The 14,152-nt window shown below is 42.6% G+C and overlaps 1 long non-coding RNA gene and 1 other non-coding gene across 2 annotated transcripts in view; one reads left to right on the forward strand and one right to left on the reverse strand.

The window, feature by feature from the left end:
• Positions 1 to 2,191: 2,191 nt before the first annotated feature.
• The window catches only part of LOC134472035 (uncharacterized), a 48,015-nt gene continuing 36,054 nt past the window's right edge, over positions 2,192 to 14,152 (reverse strand). The window contains exons 2-3 of the long non-coding RNA XR_010041859.1: positions 3,617 to 3,696; positions 2,192 to 2,648 (exon numbers count right to left, since the gene is read on the reverse strand). This is a non-coding gene — a long non-coding RNA (uncharacterized LOC134472035). The remainder of the gene's footprint in view (positions 2,649 to 3,616; positions 3,697 to 14,152) is intronic.
• LOC111753789 (U6 spliceosomal RNA) lies at positions 8,669 to 8,780 on the forward strand. The gene has a single exon (XR_002788574.1). It is a non-coding gene; the product is annotated as a U6 spliceosomal RNA (small nuclear RNA).

Below are 14,152 nucleotides of genomic sequence, written 5' to 3' on the forward strand. Positions count from 1 at the left end.
TGGGACAAGTTTTTCAACCTCTTATCTTCAGTTTTTGCACAGCTAAGTGCACAGGGTGGCAAGGCCCATTTCACAGGCCTGGAAGAAGGCTCTATGGGTATATAATTAAGCTCTCAGAACAAAGATTATGCCAGTCAATGTCAGCTATCCCCACTGTGTCTGTCCATAAGAATCCATTTCTATTCAGACCTTACTATGTATAAATATATATACACAGAAGGCATCCTCCTAACACCAGGTCTGCCCTCTTTAGACTAACACAAATATAGCAGACAGAATCTCAGCAGCTGAGGCAATTGTTTGTTGGTTGATTGATTGGTTGGTTTTTTTCCTGAAGCACAGGAAGGGTGGTAGAAACACAGGAGAGGCAGAGCTCAAAAGGGTCCTGGAAGGGCTTTGTGGACAACTTGACACTGAAGCTGAACCGATTCAGAACTCCAAACCAGAGATGGAGGTGTCTGGATAGAGGAAATGATGGGAACTGGGCCTCGACCAGGAAGATGAAGCAGGTTCAGGGATTGTGGTCTAGTATGGATGAGTCCCAGAGTGGCTAAGCATAAACAGGGGTGACACTGTGGGCCTGTGGAAGCTGAGGATCCAGAGTGCTGGGATTATTCATATACACCATGACTTTCAGCTCCGAGCTTCTTAGTTGTAGAATTTCAAGGAATTTCCTAAGTGAGGAGGCCAGGGAAGAAAGGGTGTGACAAGTTTGGGGAATCCAAGGACATCTTGGTAAATAAGAGCTTTCCCTCACGTACCTTCACTCACGGCCTCATTTTCTATCTATGTATTTAAGGGTACAAACACCCAGAATTTGACTGCTTTTTAAAATCTCAGCTTTTCAATTCTTATCAATTCTGGAATCTTCAATTCTGAAAGAGCTGGATAAATAATCAATGCTGTTGCTACCCCAAATGCTCAAGAAATCCCCCTGTAACAGCTCACTGACTTTTCCCTCTGCTTGGTCAAGTTACACACACGCTGTTGGAGCCCACTGGGTCCAGGACCTGGACCGGTGCTGGGGGAACAGATCCCACAACTTCCCCATTCAGAGTCATCACCTGGTGAGTGAGAGGATGTGACCAAATAGTGCTACTTATGACAGGCCATCATACCTCTGGTCAGAGCCCAATGTGGATTCCTAGAAGCAGAGCTATTTTTTCAAGAATGCAGATCACAGATCTGACCATCAAAGACACCTGAGAAAGCGACCACAACACAGGCCTAAAGAAAGGTCATAAGCAGGAGCAGTGGGGCCTGAGGTGAAATGGGTCAGGAGTGGTTGGGGCTGCAGGGCCTGCTCACCCCAGGAGGAACTCAGAGTGGATTTTCCCGGCAAGAGATGTGGACTGTTACAGCAGTTTTAGGTTTACTGGGGGCAAAGAAACAGCAGCTTAAGAACTTAGAGAAGTGGAGGGAACCAAACTTTATTACTCCATTTGGCTCAGAGGAACAAAGCTCCAGCCCCGAGCTGGCATAGGAAGTTACTTTCATACCATTTATCAGGTAGCAGGGGTCTTCTATGAGGGAGCGGAACTTCACAAACATGAAACAAACCGGAAACGGAAGTAGGCGGGTACAGCTGGTACCTCTGGTACAAGCCTGTTTGCAGAAGCAGAAGGAACACTGCAGACTATCGAAATATTTGGTTTTTGAAACATTTTGGACATAAAAGTTCTTCGACGGGGAGAGGCTTTGGTCTCCCTGCACTCAGAAGAACACAGGCCTGGGCAGCATTGGGTGACATTGCCACATCTGAATGAGGAGCAAAGCTGACCTGGATGACAGCAGCTGTGAGTGTTTCCTGCTGTGGCTGCTGTGAGACACACTGCCTGTCATCTCACTCTCCTGCTCACTGAGAGGTCACCATACTACAGCACACAGTAGAAGCTGCCAAAGCCTGGGGAAACTGGGTCAAGTGCTTCAGAAACAAAGGGTTTTCGAAGTGGGTTCTTCCTTGTCTTGAAAATAGAGACACAGTGTAGGGGTTATAACCCAGGTAGAGTCCCTGGTATGCTTGAGACCCTGGATTGGATACACACACACACACACACACACACACACACACACACATGCCCAGACACACAGCCATACACAAGCACACATGCACACACACACACACACACACACACACACACACACACATCAAAATGTATTAAGGAGAAAACAAAACTTCTAACAACAAATGTTACTACAGAGAAGCAACAGCCTTTATTCCACAATTCTGCACATTTGATTCACTTGTCATATTAAGGAGTAACTAATTCTCTAGAATGTGTTTTCAGTGAAGTCAGTTACAGACTCAAAATTAAAACCGAGTCTAATGAATCACTCTTTCTTTTCCAGCCCCTTGGTCTCCACTTGCAAAGGTTCTAGTACTGAAACTTAGAATTTTTTCATAGGAGGTCAAATGGAAAAACAGAAAAAAAAAAAAAATACAAGATCTCAAATCAGAAGACTCAGACCCAGATTTCTGCTTCTCCCACCTACCAGTCTGTCTGGATACTTCCAGACCTCAAGGAAGCCTCAGCTTCCTCCAGCATCACTGAGGGCTCTGAAAGTGCGGTATTCAGCGTTTCTGCCATCAGGCTAACACACTCCAGTGCCTCACGCTGCTCTAGGCCGTCCCAGTCCCCCTAGAAGGCCTGGAAAACATGAGAGAGCCAGAAACAGGGCGTGAGGTCCACAGTACACAATGCTGTGTAAGGCAAAGGAGCACACCCTAAAATGACAACAGGCTGTGAACCTCATCAGCACATAACCCAACCACAATTGTAGGTCACATATCAGGCGCTTCCTGTGTCTCTGTGGCCAGAACAGAACGGGTTGCCAGTAGCTCCACGCACACCTGAACTGGAGGCAAGATCAATGCTTCAGCTGCAACTTTAGGGGACAACAGATGATTCAGTCTATAACCATAGTCCTGGACTAACCAAAGTTTAACTGACACCAGGGCTTAGTGTCACATGCCTACAATGCCAGCACTCTGTGAGACTGAGGCAGGAAGTTTTCAAATTCAAGCCAAATAACCTTTTTTTTAAAAAAAAAAAAAAAGTCTGCTAAAAAAAAAAAAAAAAAAAACCTACATCTACATCTAGGGATGTAGTTCAATGTGAAGGCCCTGAGATCAATCCCCAGGACCAAAATAAATAATTTTTAAAAAGGAAAAAGTAAAGTTTAACTGGAGGTAACATGTATGAAGGCACATCCTGTAAAAATGCCAGTGATAAATCCAGACTGCACAGGTAGCAGCTTGTTTTGGTTTCCAATACGTAACCATCAAGTTTGTTTCAACTGCCGGGTGGTGTGGGGTTCAAGGGAGATCACTCTCAGCTATGACTGAAAAGTTCAACATGCAGACCCCTCGTTCTGTTCTCAGAGGCCTGTGTGCACAGCCTGCAGGTACCTGTCTGAGCTGGACACCAGGCAGCACCTCTGCAGTCGGACTTGAGCAGCACACAGCTTGAGACATGCAGTGTGGGCCACAGGCAGGCCAGAGAGCAGAGCATGCATACAGGGGCCTCAAGCAAGTTCTGCTTGATACAGGAACCTGCACCCCACCAAAAGACAACAAACTAGGCATGCAGTTACCGGATGGACATGCGAATCTTACTGTTGAGAAGCAAGATTGGGTTCAAGAACTTGAAGTGCAGTGGTAAGGCACGACAGGAGTAGATAGACATCCTTGGAGAGCTGGGTCACATCCCGACAGTTAACAGAGAAGGCACAGGAGACCAGTGTTGTAGACAGGGTTTGCAGGGAAAACAATTTAATGCAAGGCACATAATTTTAGAATTATTTTATAATAGTCACTCAAAGAGTCAAACTCAGGTAGGAAATCTGTCCACATACTAAAACCCCCAAAAAATTCAGCTGAGGGCCTGAATCCCATGGCAACATCCTGAATGCATCTAGCTGAAGACCTGGAGCCCACGACAATGATTCATGCTAGTCTGTTTCACAGATCTGCACTGGGAAGGCCCAAAGGTCAGCAGTGAAACTACAAAGTCTGTACCAGTGTGGTGAAGGATCCATGTCAGTAGGCTAAGGGATCTGCACTGGTTTCAGGAAGTCATGTTCAAAGTAAGGACCAGAGCTCCCGTAAAAGGTATAGCCATCCTCAGTGACAACAAGGTCCTGAGCTCCTCCGATGGAAACAACCAAGTTCATATCCAGAAGCCAGTATGAATAGCACCTCTCTTCCCCTCCAGAGCTAGGAAGTGGACACAAGCCCAGCCGGTTGCAGCATCCCTTCTCTGGGCTTCTACTCCAGGACCGCCTACCCCAACTTCCTCCCCATGAAATGCCTGCCAGCAGCTTCTCCAGATCCAAGGTAAGAAGGCTCTCCTACGGTTTCAACAGACTAATTTGGATACTTTAAAAGCAGCTGCTTGGCAGCCAACTAATCTGTCTAAACAGAGGTAAGTTGGGGGCCTGACAAGGCTCTATTCATATTGTTGGAGCGTCTCCTAGAGACATATATCCAGAGGTGCCTGAGAATTGACAGGCCCTAAATATCACCTTTGTCTCCCAGTGGGCCCCAGGTATTACAAAAAAGCTTCAAAGGCTAGAAAGATTCAAAGGTAAGATACTCTCAGAGTTAGTAGAGATTGCTGAAAAGGTCTTCAACAGACAAAAAGATCCATCTGGACCTTTAACCTGGGCTGAGTTAGAGGAACAAGCTTTCACCGATTTAAAACAAGCTCTTGTAAATGCTCCAGCCCTTGCTCTCCTGACGTAGCCAAACCTCTCCAATTGCATGTGGCCGAGAGTCATGGAATAGCAAAAGGGGTCTTAACCCAGTTCCTAGGACCCTGGAAGAGGCCTGTTGCCTATCTTTCCAGTGATTAGACCCCATGGCTTCAGGGTGGCCAAATTGCCTATGGACAATTGCAGCCACCACAATACTCACCAGGGAAGCCACTAAGTTAACTTTTGGCCAGAGATTCCAATTAGTGGCCTCACATGCTGTGGAGACACTAATGCAGTCGCCTTCTGATAGATGGTTTCCAATGTTCACATTGTCCAGTACCAAGCCCTATATTGACCACATCAAGTTCCTGTCTACCTCTGCCCCAATCCAGCGACTCTCCTGCCTGATGATGACCCCTCAATGCCGATACATAATTGTATGGACATTATTGACTTGGTTTCAAGCCTGTGAGCTGACCTGACAAATGGCCCACTTGCCCAGCCTGAAGCCATGCTTTTCACAGACAGGAGCAGTTACCTCTACCAAGGTACTCGAGTGGCAGGAGTAGCGCTGACTACTGATACTGAGGTAATGTGGGCCCAAGCTTTAGGGTCAGGAACTTTAGCTCAGCGGGTCACTCGAGTACCTTGGAGGAATCTCTAAATTCCCTGGCTGAGATGGTCTTTCAGAACCAGTGAGAACTAGACCTCCTATTCTTAAAACAGCGAGGTCTACACCTAGCCTTTGGTAAATCTTATTGGTTTTACACCAACCATTCAGGAGTTATTAAGCAGAGTCTTAATCAGCTCAGAATGTGCCTAGCTGATAGGAAAAATGAGAGACGTCATCAACAGAGTTGATATAAAAATTTGTTCTCCACCACCCCATGGCTGACCACCCTGCTCTCAGCTCTGGGAGGACCCCTGATTTTGCTGGCCATTACTATTGGCCCCTGTACAATAAACTGTTTAATGCATTATATCCAAAGCCAAGTCCAATAAATTAATGGTTATATGTTCCCAATACTAGGATTTGCAAATTATAGGTTAAAAAAGATGACTTTTAGAAAAAGTCTCAGGAATCAAGGGTTTGATTCATGTACTAAAACCAGTGGGGAATGTTGTGGCTTGGCATAACTGACGCCATATTGAGCCCTGCATTTAACCAATGCCCTGTACTTGACCCAGGAAAATGGAAAATTACTCAGGGTATAAATCCCATGAGAAAAGCAGAGTGAGCTATACCCACAGGAGAAAAATTAACCTGGTCAATGAAGGAAGCAGGATACAGGTGTCAACCAAAAATTAACGTAATATTCCATCTAAACTGTTTCCAACAGGATGTCTTTTTGTGGTTCTCTGCTTAAAAGCTTTGTAATTTTCCAATTCAGGGCCACTCGGTAAGACTCTGAAATGGGTCCACGCAAGTGGTCGCTGAGCTCGGCTAATTAAATCCCAAATTTATCAGTTTGGCTGATTGGATTCCTGTATTGTTTATGAATCCACTTCACTCAAAGTAAGGATCAGAACTCTCCCAAAGTGAACCACAGCAATTCTCAGGGACAAGGTCCCAAGCTCCTCCAATGCTAACAGCCGAGTTCTTATCAGGAAAGAAGCTCAACCAGCTCCTTCATGAAAACCAACAATACCACCTCTTCCTCTTTATTTCTTCTTTTTTATATTGTTTGCAACAATTCCCTGGTAGATGGTCCACACATAGCACCATGCTGGTTCAGTTCAGCTGGATGTTACAAGCTGACCACCAGTTGTAAATCCATCACAACCACCTTGAACAGAGAATAAAAGTGACATTGCCTGAAGAATTAAGCACAAAGCCAAGGATGGTATCCTTTGTGCAGCAGTAGATTCTGGGTGTCCTCAGGCAAGGCAGTGACCAGTGAAAATATTTTGAAGCAATAGCCCTAGATTTAAACCAGTATCTTTTAGGGTACCCAGGCTCATTTGAGAGAGAGGACTATAATTGATTTCTTTTTAGAAAAATGAACATACTACACTGTCCAGACTAATAGCTCCCTGGCATAGCCTCTACAGAGCCTGCTCCCATCTAAAATGCACAGCTGTTTGCAGAAAGCATCTAACTAGCCAAATGTGGTGGCACAAGCCTTTAATCCCAGCACTTGGGAGGCTGAGCAAGAGCGTTGTCATGAATTTGAGGCCAGCCTGAGCTACATAGTGAGTTTAAGGCCAGCCTGAGCTACACAGCAAAACCTTGTCTCAAAAAAAAAAAAGAAAGAAAGAAAGGAAGGAAGGAAGGAAGGAAGGAAGGAAGGAGAAAAAATAAAGAAGAAAGAAAGAGAAAGAGAAAGAAACAGAAAAAAAGGAAAGCAAAGCAAGGCAAGGAAAGAAAGCATTTAACCAGGAACTCCGTCTCCCCATTTCCTCACCCCTTGCCATGCCAATGAGTTTGAGCCACCAAGCCTGGAGCACAATGGCTGACGATGGCATCATCATGAAAGAACACCCCCACTCTCTCTTTCTTCCCTGGGAAGGGTGTTGACACACTGGACCACGCCACTGCAGGGCCTTCCTGGGCCTGTTTCCTGAAGGACTCCACAGAAATTCCCTCCCTTGCACCATTGCCTGCTTCCTCTCAACTCAAGCATTGATCATCCAGTGTGTTACATCACTGGTACTCTGCAGTGTATCACAAAGAATAACTAACTTTATCCTCCATCACGTAAGGGCTGGAGGTGGCTGTTTACATATCACACATGAGTGTGCACACTTATGGGGTACAGAGCTCACAGAACACTAATCACCCAAATGTATCGTTTCTTTGGCAGAAACATTCAAAATCCTCTCCGTTGGTTACATTGAAATCTATCTGTTGTCAACCATGGTTTACCTTATTGTGCTATAGACATTGGGAGTTATCACATCTCTCCAGCCGTACCTGTGTACCCATTCACCATACTTTCTACAGCTCCTTACCCCAAAATGCAAAATATTGGTAAATCTGTTGAATTCTTGTACATTTAACTCCAACTCCTTAGGTCTGGGAATTTTTGGTTGCTTTTGTTTGTATCTAATGTTGGTTTGTTTTTGAGTTATGAGGATGGAGTCCAGAACGTGTGCATGGTAGGGAAGCATTCCACCACTGAACCTAGCCCTTGCCCAGAAGGGTTTTTGTTTTGGCTTGTGTGTTTGTTTGTTTGTTTGTAGTACTGGAGACTGAACCCAAGGCCTTCACACTGGTCTACACTCCCAGCACCCCTCTTTTTTAAGACATGATCTCACTAAGTTGCCCAGGCTAGGCTTGCACTTGCAGTTCTCCTGCTTCAGTCTCCCAGAATGCCACTGCACACCTGGTTCAGCCTGGGAGTTTTATACATTTTTAGATTTAGCCAGACACAGGATGAAGTGTTGGCCCTGTTATGAGCCCCTCAGCTTCCGAATTCAACAGTATGAATTTGCAAGACTCCAGGGTCCCTACTACTTCCACAGGGTCACAAAGAGTAGGCAAGCTAGTTATCTTTAAACAGTTTCTTATGATTTTCTCAATGTTTGGTCCCTAAGACTGTTTTTTTTAAGAAAAAATCTTAAAGCATGGCTTGGTGGTGCACACTTATAACCCCTGTGAGGCTGAGGCAGAAAGATCGAAAGTTAGAGGCCAGCCTAGGCAATGCAATGACTTAGTGAGACCCGGGCTCAAAATGAAAGTAAAAAGCACTGGAATGCAGCTCAGTGTGAAGGCTACATGCACACAAAATATTTTGTTGTATCATTTAGGGTGGCCTTGAACTCCTGGGCCAACCAGTCCTCCTTCTTTAGTCTTCAAAGAAGCTGAGACTGCAGAAGCATGCCACCTCGCTCAACTTCTCATACTTTTACAAGACCTCAGACATCAAAAGCACGTGAATTTTAAAGTATTTACAGTCCAAAGGCAAAGTCTTAAATATTTTCAGCCCAGAATTCTTGTAGAGAAAATTAGTTATCCATAAATTTTGGTTCTGAGCACTTGATTTAGCTACACATATACTAAAATTGGAACAATACAAAGAAGCCTAGCATAGTCCCTGCACAACGGTGATGACACCCAAATCCATGAAGTGTTCTGTTTTGCTGTGTACAAAAAATCTGGCTCAGAATTAGGTATTAAAAGTGACTGCTGAGTAGGACATACACACAGCACAAAAGAGTTTCTGAGGAATCATGGACAGAAACAGAAAAGCCCTTTTTACCAGGGCCATAAGAAGAGTCATGTTGGTACAGATCTATAATCCCAGTGACAGAGGCAGGAGGATGACAATCCAGAGACCTCCTGGATTGTACTGTGAGGCACTGTCTCAAAATTTTAAAAAAAAAATCAAGGTATCAGGGTATGGGCAGTGCCCCAAATGCTCTAAATTAATTGATTAGTCAGAAGCCAGAGAACCGAATATATCTTTTAAAGAGAAAATCACCACAGCACATTATTTCAAAGCCAGTCTTCCTGACCAGCCTCTTCCCTCTCACTCATTACCCTTTTGTGTGAGGTTTTACCCAAAGTAAATCATTCTTGTTTGAGTTCTGTAGAGAGAAGAAAGGTGTTCTCACCATTAGAGGAGTGGAAAAATGGTAATTGTAAAAATGAGGCAGTGTTTATGAAAAGCAAGGCTTAGTCCAGAGGATATTACCATTAGGACCAAAGAAAATTAGGAACTTTAGTTAACAACACCCAACACAACTGAGGCAGGAGATTAGGATGTGGCCAGACATCTAGGCAAGTGAGTATGACCTGCCCATCATGGAGATCTAGGACACATGCCCAGGCAAAGTTTCCGTGCTCTGTATCTGGGGCCAACCAGAAAGTGCTATCTTTAATTCCTCTAGAGCAAGATCAATCAAGTACTTGATGGGATGACCTTGATTTGACATCAACCTGAAGAATGGGGGCTGCAAAAGACATCAACTGTTAACTTGGCGGCTACTATGAGCTTTTTTAGTGGTCTGCTTGCATTGTGCAGTGTGTTCTAGCATAAACCTATGTCCTCTAGCATCTGAACCATCATGGAAGCTACAAGAGAACATAGAGTACATCCAACTAAATCTTGTTAAATGAAAAATAGGAGGGCATCACTTTGGATAAAGCTCCTGCACTGGGCCCCCACAAACCAAATAAAACATCAAGATGGTGTCACTGTTGCTGAAGTTTCACCTCACTAAATGTAAATCTGGTTCTTACCTAACTTTGGAGAAACCAGGAGCAAGCGATGACAGGTGAATTTCCAGACAAAACAACTCATGCTAGCAGGGGAATAAAATCCTTTCTACCATAATTAATACTCACCCCCCAAAAAGTGACCTGAAACAACTTCACTTTAACCCATCTGTGATCTTTTAATTTTTCTGTTTTTCTGGCCAACTACAATTACAGAGAAAGAAACTGAAACAACCAATACTCTCTGTGTTCTTTGTTTCTGCTTTTCTCAGACCTTCTTTGTTTATAAAGTCAAACTCCTCTAGTCAGCCCACTGGAACATTTGCCCCACTTTATGGAATGAAGCACTGTCAAAAAGTCAATTCTGTCCAAAATGAGCTCATGTCCTCACAACGCTGAGGAATGAAGTCATGAACCAAAAGGAGGAAGCTAGAGCTTTTATTGGAAATAGGAAGAAAAATAAAAAACGTTCCTGGTTTCTACAAAAGGGGAATCTGGGAAGTGGCCTTCAACTCATGGCCATCCTGCTTGCACCAACATGCCCCGCCCACTCCATGAATTTAAAACAACCAATTGGAGCCAAGGCTCTCTACTCCAGTTACACAGCATGTAGAGTTTATAGAAAACTGGGAGTTTTAAGGGGGAAATAAACTGGTTATTTGACAATTAAATTCTTCAAAATTCAAGAGCTTAGTAGGGAGGGGCTGTACCTCCCTTTCGTAAAGAGGAGGCCACATGCCCTATTGCTGAGGAACCTCATTATGGTCTTAAACTTAGTTTAGTATCTGTTCTTATTTTAGTTCCCATCAATACACTGGTCACCAAACTCTATCTCAGGCTTTTTCCCTAGTGTTACTAGGTTTTGGGGTTCTGGAGTCTCCTTCTGGAGGTGGTTTATAGATTCTTTGTGTCCTGAGCAAAAAATTAGTCAAGATGAGAACAAATGGTAATGAAGTTTTATTAAATGTAGGAAAAGAAATAGGATCTGCAGAGTGAGTTTGGGCAGAGGAAAAGTAGGAAAAAAACGTGCACCCTATAGCATGAGGAAGGCACCATGAAAAAGAGAACACAGCAGCACAAACTCAGTGTGGACCGTCCTTCCTGTGTTACCCACTCCTCAAGCCAACGTCAGGGCTGACCGTCTATGGAAGACCTGCTCCAGTTCTCTGGAGAAGTTCAGGTGCAAGGCTTTGGAAACTGTCCTGTGTTTACGTTCCAGAATCTAATTAACAGATCACACTGCTTCCCCTGCCAGCTTTGCCATGCCCTCATGTCCTGTCTCCTAGTTAGCTGCCTTACTCACAAGCTAATGAAATAAACTAAAATTGGGGTTGTCAATTCTAGATTTGAAAAATAAAGCTGATTAAAATCTTTAAGTTAAATCTATTGACAACTCTTATTTTATAAATGAAGAGGCTAACTCCTGACATAATATCCACCAAGAATAAAATCAACTTAATTGAGAACCAAGAAAATTACATTTATTCAGGCTAATTAAGATTGCAATCTGGAAAAACACAGACTGAGCAGTCTTACCAGTATGTTCTCACACTGCACAAGATAGAAGCAGTATCTATATATTTTTTGTTTAGTTTTGCTTGTTTGAAATAGGGTCTTTCAATGTAACTCAGGCTGCCCTTGAACTCACTATGTAGCCCAGGCTGATCTCAAACTCATGGCTAACTCCCTGCCTCAGTCTCCCAAGAGCTGGGATGACACTAGCTGCCATGTCTGGATAGTACTTACAGCTTTAAGCCACAGGAGATTTGTGAATTATACTACTTATTAATCAGGAATTACAACTGGTGCTGGCAGAGGTTTAGCTGTCCTATATGAATGGGGTTATCCAAGGATGTCCACCATATTCATCTTATTCAACATAGGCCTGCAAACTTTAGCTGGGGGAATTAGATAAGAGAAAGAAATAAGAGGGGGAAAGATAAGAAAGGAAGAAGTTAAACTATTATTATTTGTAGATGACATGATACTCCATATAGAAGAACCCAAAACTCTACTAAAGGATGTTTAGATTTAATAAGTAAATTAGGTAACACAGAAGACTACAAAATCAACACTCAAAAATCAATAGCCTTCTTGCACATAAATAATAAACTCACTGAGAGAAATCAGTGAAACATATCTGTTACAATAGCATTCAAAAAAATGAAATACCTAGGAATCGATCTAACAAAGGATGTAAAAGACCTCTACGTTAAAAACTATCATACTCTGAAAAAGGAGATTTAAGAGGATATTAGAAAATGGAGAGATATCCCATGCTCTTGGGTAGGAAGAAACAATACAGTGAAAATGGCCATACTTCAAAAACTGTTACACAGATTCAGTGCAATCCCAATCAAAATTCCAACAGCATATCTCACAGAATTAGAGAAAACAATGCTAAAATTCATCTGGAACAGAAGAGACATACAATAGCAAAGGCAACCCTGGACAACAGACACAAAATAGAAGACATTATATTCCCTGACTTGAAATTGTACTATTAAGCTACTGTGATAAAAATAGCATGGTATTGGTTAAAAAAAAAAAAGACGCAAAGATCAACGGATCACATTAGAAGATGTAGAAACAACTCTAGACATACTAAGCCACCTTATCTTTGACAAAAATGTCAAATATATTCACTGGAAGAAAGGCAACCTCTTTAATAAATGATGCTTGGAAAACTGACTCTACACATTTTGAAGATTAAAACTGGACTCATGTCTTTAACCATGAACTAAACTAAAATCAGAATGGATCATGATCTTAATATTAAAACAGAAAAATTAAATCTGCTGGAAGATAGAGTACGTAAAACTCTTGAAGACATTGGTGTAGGCAAAGACTTTATGAATAAAACCCCTATTGTGCAGGAATTATCACAAAGAATCAACAACTGGGATCTCACTCTACTGAAAGGCTTTGGCACAGCAAGAGAAACCAACAATAAATTGAAGAGACAACCTACAATACGGGAGAAAATGTTTTCCAGCTGTGCCTCAGATGAAGGATTACTATGGAGAACATATAAAGAACCAAAAAAATCAGTCCCGCAGTATTTACAGACCCAATCCAAAATGGGTCATCCCAAATGAAGAAATATGAGCAGCAAATAAATATATGAAAAAATGTTCAACATCACTGGTCATTCAAGAGCTATAAAATAAAACAACACTGAGATTCCACTTCACCCCATAAAGAATGGCTACTTTCAAGAAATCAAACAATAACCAGTGCTGGTGGAACTGTGTGGGAAAAGAAACCCTTCTCCACTGTTGGTGGGGGAGTAGATTGGTGAATCCACTGTGGAAGTCAATGTGAAGATTCCTCAAAAAACTAAGGCTAGAGGTCCCATTCAACCTAGCTATTCCTCTTCTGGTTATCTTCCCAAAAGAATTAAAAACATCGTACCACAGTGATATATGTGCATCCATGTTTATAGCAGCACAATTTATAATAGCCAGATCTTGGAAACAACCTAAATACCCATCCCTAACCTAAATGCCCAGTAATACTCAATTGTATAAAAAAGATGTGGAATTTTTATTCAATGGAGTAGTAGCCATAAAGAAGTATAAACTGGAGACTTTTATAGATAAATGGATGCAAACTGAGACCATACTTATATCAGACCCATATGTGTAAACATCATACTGTCTTACTAGTATGAGAAGCTGAAACAACATATGTATAAGTATATAATGTATATGTATATATGTATATAAAAATAGTTAAGATAGTTATACTACTGATTTCTCTGAGTTCACTAGAGAATGATTTGTGCTGGTATTGTTTGGACAATTGAATGCAGATGTCTTGTGCTCTGAGTGAATAATTTGAGGATGCCAATGCACAATGAATGTACCATTGTTTCCCCCAATTGACATACATTGAAATTTCATTTTTTTTCTCTTTGAAATAAAATGGATTTGGGGCGAAGTCTAAAAATAAAAAAGAATGGGTTCATGCTGTTTAAGTCTCCAGGTAGCTAAAGGAGAGGGTATGTCTTGAGGAAGACCAACCAGATCTACAGTGTTTCAAAGGTCAGCTTGCCTGGGGTAAGATGCCTGCACTAGTTCAAAGGCTCAGCTGCTGGGAATCTGAACTTTGAAGAGAAGTGGTCTTTCCACTCTATTTTCAATGCCCCAAGCCAGTGCTGCTCCATCACTTTTCCTGACAGCAGAAAGTGACTTCCTTAGTATCTGTGGTTTGCCATTCAGAGGTGGAGGAGAGACTGGATCACAGATGTCCCAAGTCCACACAAGGAGAGAAGGGAAAGCCATAAGATACCAT

Source organism: Cavia porcellus, unplaced genomic scaffold (assembly GCF_034190915.1).
Source record: "Cavia porcellus strain 051 isolate PalLab524CR breed Dunkin Hartley unplaced genomic scaffold, mCavPor4.1 scaffold_21, whole genome shotgun sequence".
Taxonomy (NCBI): Eukaryota; Metazoa; Chordata; class Mammalia; order Rodentia; family Caviidae; genus Cavia; species Cavia porcellus.